The sequence below is a fragment of the Rosa rugosa genome, chromosome 6, assembly GCF_958449725.1.
Source record: "Rosa rugosa chromosome 6, drRosRugo1.1, whole genome shotgun sequence".
NCBI lineage: Eukaryota > Viridiplantae > Streptophyta > Magnoliopsida > Rosales > Rosaceae > Rosa > Rosa rugosa.
The window spans coordinates 30,799,850-30,807,296 of record NC_084825.1 but is presented as its reverse complement, the minus strand read 5'-3'; the positions used below and the strand labels follow the sequence as shown (position 1 = coordinate 30,807,296).

The 7,447-nt window shown below is 35.7% G+C and overlaps 1 long non-coding RNA gene across 2 annotated transcripts; it reads left to right on the top strand.

Moving 5' to 3' along the window:
• Positions 1–3,900: 3,900 nt before the first annotated feature.
• Positions 3,901–6,668, top strand: LOC133718527 (uncharacterized). 2 transcript variants are annotated; one of them, XR_009850349.1, is made up of 7 exons: positions 3,901–4,270; positions 4,835–4,983; positions 5,200–5,302; positions 5,417–5,519; positions 5,950–6,120; positions 6,376–6,450; positions 6,580–6,648. It is a non-coding gene; the product is annotated as an uncharacterized LOC133718527 (long non-coding RNA). The 2 variants fall into 2 exon arrangements; XR_009850350.1 differs by lacking the exon at positions 6,376–6,450 and having other exon boundaries at positions 6,580–6,668.
• The last annotated feature ends 779 nt before the right edge of the window (positions 6,669–7,447 follow it).

The following is a 7,447-nucleotide window of genomic DNA, read 5'->3' as shown; positions in this document are numbered from 1 at the left end:
CACTTGAAATCCGAGTTTGAGATGAAGGATTTTGGGAGAACATGATTATGTCTCGGTTTGGAACTTGAGCATCGTGTTGATAGATGCTTAGGCATTTTGACAAGGTCAAACCTTCAAGCACCCCCATGATCGTTCGTAGTGTTGATCCTGAAAAGGATCCTCTTCGTTCAAAGGATGATAATGAAGATGTGCTAGAGGCAGGAGTGCCTTACTTGAGTACAATACCAGCATTATTGTACTTAGCTAAATGCACAAGACCAGACATCTCGTTTACAATGAACTTGTTAGCTAGATATAGCTCTGCGCCAACGCGACGCCATTGGATTGGTGTAAAAGATATCTTTCGATACTTGAGATGGGCTTGTTCTATCCCTACAAAGAGATGATGGATTCGGACCCATCACACACCAGGAACGCCGCCAACACTGGCCTGCGTCCACTATCCCCATCCCAAAATGACATGTGTTTTGGAAGGTTTTGCTGATGTTGGGTATCTCTCTAACCCACACAAAGGTCATTCCCAAGATGGTTAAGTGTTCACCATGGGTAAAGACCGTGATATCTTGGAGGTCTACAGAACAGACCCTAGTCGCTATATCTTCGAACAATGCAGAGATTATTGCTCTTCACGAAGTGGTTCGTGAATGTATATGGACTGGATCCATAATTACGCATGTTCGAACAACTGTGGTTTGAAGTCTACCACAGATGAGCCTACGAGCATTTAGGATAATGCTGCTTGTTTTGAACAAATGAGGCAAGGCTACATCAAAAGCGACAACACCAAGCATAATAAGCAACAACAGACTCTCCTCGAGATCAAAGTGAACTAGGTTCGATCTGAGGACAATGAGGCAGACTTGTTTACTAAGTCATTGCCCAAATCCACGTTCGAGAAACATGTGGCAAGAATTGGCTTGCGGAAATTATATAAACTACCATGATCGTAGTCATCAGGGGGAGGCGCAGACATCAGGGGGAGATGTCTACATGTTCACCTCGAAACGTGAAGGGTGTGTTGTGCTTTTTCCCTTTCGACAGAGGTTATTTTTGTCCCTCTGGGTTTTTGTTACTCGGCAAGGTTTTTAACGAGGCAACGAGAGAAGCACCGCGTTTGGACAACACAAGGGGGAGTGTTTAAGGATATCTCTATTTGTGTTTGGCCCAAACTCTAGGTTACTTGACCTAGTGGTAATAGGGTTAAATTAGAAGGATCTAGATTCCTATTCAATGTACGATTACTTTCCTTGTATGATTGAGATTTTATACATTGTAATCGTCTATATAAAGAGGCCCCTATTATCAATGAGAATACACAGCGATTTTCTCTCAATTTCTGATTCCCTAAAACAAGCTATTAATTATGTATTAATTTAATAGATATATCTATGGATTCTTTGACCAATATTTTTCTTCATTTAATTAAATGTTTTCCTTTAATTTCCAAATGGCATTAATATATTGAATTATGTGTCAAGAAATAGACGTTAACTTTTCTTTCCAAATATTGATTAATTTCATCCAAAAAAAAAATAACATTAATAAATCGAATTTGGGAAATACTCATGTCTAAATTAAGAGGTAAGAATTTCACATTAATTAGCAGCCATTAATTAACATCTACAATCTAAATATAAGAGAACTACCCGATCAAAAAAAAAAATATAAGAGAAAAACAAACAAAAAATAATAAATTCAGATCTAACGTTTAAACCCTAGCTACATAAGGAGAAAACAATGAACAAAAGAATATATACAATCATATGAATATGCATTTTTCACATTATATCACTACTAAAAACAATTGCAAAGGCTTCGCCTTTTTACTTCGGCAACAGTTGCCGTCGCAATTGACACCCTATTGCTACGGAAAATGTTTCGTCGCGATTAACCCTTATCATTTGCGACGGAAAATCTTTGCCGTAGTAATTTGGTGCTCAATTGCGACTGTTTTACCTCTTGCCATCGCAAAACTTATATGTATATGTACTTTACCACAAAAAAAAAATACTACGGAAAGAAGCCGTGGCAACACATAAATGTCACTGTATTACTCTTTCGTAATATTGGTATGGTGTGTGTGGACATAAGATAAAAATTTCAATTTTATTTACAAAGACGTTGGCCTATACCAATTTGCCTCCTAAAGTTGTATGACTTACACATTGCATTTAAATTAATTGTTGATGTTCATTCTAAAGCAACTATGAAGTGGAAAATGAATTTGGAGAAACCAACCGCTCGATGGAGAGATTGTAATGTTTTATGGTGGTTGTAAAAAATTCAGCCAATTTGGTTCTCGTTTCGAACTCGATCATCTAGGTCAAACTTAGTTATTTTTATAAACTTATATTTATATATCATACACTCCACATGGCAACTTCTATCAATTCAAAGAAAAAGAGAAAATCCACCATTGGATGAGATTATTACAATAAATTATGAGTGTGGTAAAAAATTTAGCCAATTTCACCATATTTTCGAATCCGATCGAATTGGTCAACCGTAATCACTTGTATGTCTTCTTGGTTAACCGATGGGGTGACGACTGCGAAACGTGCTTATTTTTTCACATCACATTTTGTAACTATTCCATCGATTGATGTGCATGGACATAAGATAAAATTTTCAATTTTAATTACAAAGATGTTGGCCTATACTAATTTTCCTCCTAAAGTTGTATGACTTGTTAATTGCATTTAAATTGTTGAGGTTCATTCTAAAGCAACTATGAAGTGGAAAATGAATTTGGAGAAATCAACCGCTCGATGGATAGATTGTAATGTTTTATGGTGGTTGTAAAAAATCTAGCCAATTTGGTTCTCATTTCGAACTCGATCAACTAGGTCAAACTTAGTTACTTTTATAAACCTATATTTATATATCATAAAATCCAAATGGAAACCTCTATCAATTCAAAGAAAATGGGAAAACCGACCGTTGGGTGAGAGTATTACAACAAATTATGAGTGTGGTAAAAAATTTAGCCAATTTCACTATATTTTCGAATCCGATCGAATTGGTCAACCGTCGTCACTTGTATGTCTTCTTGGTTGACCGATGACGTGATGACCGCGAAATGTGCTTATTTTTTCACATCACATTTGTAAATATTTCATTGATGGATGTGCATGGACATAAGATGAAATTTTAATTACAAAGATGTTAGCTTATACCAATTTTCCTCCTAAAGTTGTATGACTTATACATTGCATTTAAATTGTTGAGGTTCATTCTAAAGCAACCATGAAGTGAAAAATGAATTTGGAGAAACCAACCGCTCGATGAAGAAATTGTAATGTTTTATGGTGGTTGTAAAAAATCCAGCCAATTTGGTTCTTGTTTCGAATTCGATCAACTATGTCAAACTTAGTTACTTTTATAAATCTATATTTATATATCATACACTCCAAAGGGTAATCTCTATCAATTCAAAGAAAATGGGAAAACCGACCGTTTGATGAAATTATTATAATAAATTATGAGTGTGGTAAAAAATTTAGCCAATTTCACTATATTTTTAAATCCGATCGAACTGGTCAACCGTAATCTTTGCACTGGCCCAAAAAAATTTCCCTCTTTTTTGTTTTTTGTTTTCTTTTGTCCAAATTTCCTACTAACAAAACAACCCTAATTTTTTCCCTCTTTTTCCCAAAGTCCCAAACATCACCGCGCGCTCTCTCTATGTCTCTCTCGCCCAGAACCTCACCGCTCTCTCTCTCTCGCCCAGAGTCCTAAACTGGAAATTTCTCAGCCCGGAACCTCACCGTTCCCGCCGTTCTGAAGATTTCAATAAATCTGCCATTGAAATCATATATCCGAAAGAAAAAAGCAAGAAAGAAAGATCTTAATTAAACCTATCCTCTCCTCTCTCTCTCTCTCTCTCTCTCTCTCTCTCGGTCAAAATGCGAAGCCTAAGCCTCTCGTCAAAACCTATCTCAGTCCCAGGGTCCCAGCTCCTTGCTTGTATTCTTTATCCAAATCCTCTTTCTCTTCAGCGAAATCGAAATCCTTTTTATCCAAAGTGCCCCTCCTAAAATACCAAACACCCAAATCTAGCTAGCTATGCCTTCTAATCTTCTATCTTATCAAGTTCTGAGTGCAGATTCGTATTTATGATTGGCAGCAACTCTAGCCTTCAAATTGTTTGAAATTGGCAGTAACTCTAGTTCTGATAACATCTGTTTGAAATTGTTGTTATTTGCTTCATTGCAGGTAGAGTTGTTCAAGCAGTGCCGATTAGAAGCAGTACCATGAGTATTTTCTAGAGGTATAGTAACGCTTTTAGATTTAGATCTCTTAGAAGTTAATGTTACTCAAAACCAAATTTAATTAGAAGAATTAGAACCCCTAGTCCTGCGCCTCAGTAGAATATGATAGGGTCCAGTGTTATAGTGCAATTGGAGTTTTTCTTGTTTATTTCTTTAGTTTATGTTTTTGCAGTTTTCTGTCCTCTGTTTTCTTTTAATTCATTAGCATAGCAAATGATCTCCAAAATCCCTAAAAATTTACCAGTATCCTGTTTAGTGTGTTAGCTTAGTGTCTATGAAATTTCATTGAAATCGGAGTAGTTTAGGTTTGGTTTCTGGTCAGAAGTTCCTTGGCAGTTATCTTGAGGTGCTTGAGAGTAACCCAGACATGAGGATGGGCTAAAGGTATGTGATGAAGGAGTTAGTAATTAGATCATATTATTGTATAACTAACTGATACATGTAATAGTATATATATAATATGAAAGAGTGATTGACCTCCTCGGTAATTATTCATTTTGATGAAGTGAATGGTAAATTACTTTAATTAAGAAGCTTAATACATTGGCAAAGTGGAATTGCAGACTGGAGTGGCTGCAGCACATGGTATGCTTGGAAAAGGGTGTGCCCTGTTGGGAAACCCAAAATATATGGCTCTTTCATTGACGGAAACAGCAGCACGCCTATTTGTTACTAGATTTTTTAGACATTATATATCTACCGGATGTTTAATGTGAGTAATACTTATGTTCTTGAAATATATTCTACTTCCTCAACTTGGATTATAAATGTGACAGGCTTACTGTTACTTGCATTGCATGTGCCACTTTTCTTCTTTTTCTGTCTTCTATTTTAGCTGCTTTTCTACATTTTTTCTTTTCATAATCTGGAATAAGTTTCATCAGATATGAATACAATTAATATAGTTTGAATGTTGTTTTGTATGCAGCTTATTAGAAGAGGGAGGCACAATGTTCACCTTTGAGGGAAGCAGAAAGGACTGTTCTCTAAAATCCATTCTTAAAGTTCACAGTCCTCAGTTTTACTGGAAAGTATGCATATACAGTCAAGCGACTAATTCATTGTTTGAGGGTAAAGTTCCTTTGAGCTTTAAGTTTCACAAAAGAATGTACTAATAGTTTGAAACTTTATATTTACATGAACAGGTGGAGGGGGAATGGTTTGGTTTCAGAACTTGTTGTAGTAGTGTAGGAGAAACCCATGCTTGATGAATGTGAAGCATTACTGGCTTCAGTAGCAGCTATGCAGGTATAATAACGTGTCCATATGTTTTAACTTTTAACATACAATGAAAATACTTCACTTTCTTTAGGTATAAGATGTTTACTTCCACGGGATGGAGCAGGGCTGATCCTATTTTCCTAGAGTTCATGGATCTGATCAAGGTCCTTCTGAAACAGAACAAAATTTGAACACAGGAACTTAAATATTCCTGCAGCCTCTGGCTTCTGTTAAACTACATTCTCTTTTGTGCTCAGTAGTTCAGGGTCATGTAGTATATTGAGCTTCTGTTAACTTCTGATCCTTATTCATAGGAGATTTAGTGTATTTCAAAGTGTCTTGTCCTGCTTCTATTCCCGGTACTTACTACTGATAATTCCTTTCATTTCCTATAAGGTTGGTTGTATATATTTGAGTGGTAGGAAGATAACCCGATCTGTTTATATTTCTTATGTAGTCCCCATCTTTGGAGAATGTCACAAGACATACTGGAAGACCATGGAAAATAATGGTTGAGAATGATGGTTAGAAGTTAGAACATTGTCTCTACTCTCAAGTGAGTTGCTTCTACGTAGGTGATTTTGGGTTTGCAGCATAGCTTATGTGGACAATGCCAAAGCTCAACATGGTAAGTTAATTGCTTACTTGAGATGCAATTTGTCTAACTTGAACCTAATCATTAGTTGCTTCTATGAGTAATCTGCTATGCTTCTGGCCATGCTGTTTCAATTCTGTGTTCAGGCATCTTGAACATTGTTTTTTTGTTTTCCTCAGCTTCTTGTAAATGAACTTATATGTCGTAATCATTAGTTGCTTCTATGAGGAATCTGCTATGTTTCTGGTTATGCTGTTTGTCAGCTTTTCCCATCTTTCTGTTATTCAGGTATATATTGGGGAGTGGATGCAGCACACACAACCACACCCATGTGCATTACAATAATTGTTACTATTGATTGAGGTCCATCAATGCCTTAATGTTTTTTGTTTTGTTTGCATAGACACCATCACAAATGAATATGTGCATTTGTTGTCTATCTTGCTTACTGGACATTAAGCTAACATTGGTTTTTCTATGTTTATATTACAGGTTCTCATGGCAAAAAGAGCAAAGCAAATGAAAGCAAGTGCAAAGCTAACAAAATGAGAGTAAAATGGTACAGTTGTGATTGTTGTTTTATTTCAAGTGTGGTTATAATTTTCGTTTTAGTGTTTGTATTTGAATATGGTACGATGACTCAATGGATATGTTTAACTATATTTTTTATGAATTAATGTTAATTTCCTATTTGATTTAATAAATGCAGATATTTAATTGCTTAACTATTATTATTATTTATTTGTTTAATTTTGTGGAAATGAGCAAAAAAAATAATAATAATAAAAAAATAAAATTAGTGTTTGCGACGGCCATTTCAGCATCACAATTGGTATAAAATTATATAGTTTTATCTATTTATCAAAATATTTTAATAAAAATTGATAAATATATTTGCGACGGCAAACTAACCGTAGCAACAATTTTGGTGGCAAGATTTGGCAGTTATTTTAAAAATATACACATTGCGACGGCATCATAGCCGTAGCAAATACCTCTACATAGGCTACCCTGATGAAAACTTTGCGACGGAAGTCTGCGTAGCAAATTGCCGTCGCAAAACAATAACTGATGCGACGGCAAGAGAATACCGTCGCAATTATCTTTTGCGACGACATTTTACCGTTGCAAATGGATCTTGTGACGCACCTATTGCAACGCCAACATTTCGGTCGCAAAAGACTCATTGTTCTGTCGCGAAAAGTTTTTTCTGTCGCAAAAACTCAATTTGCCGTCGCAAAATAGGCGTCGCAAAAGCAATTGTTTTTAGTAGTGTATTTTCAAAATTTGTAGAAACCCAATAAAGGTTGAATTCATGTATATGTGTTCTGCAAATCTATTAATCGAATGTACATGCAAG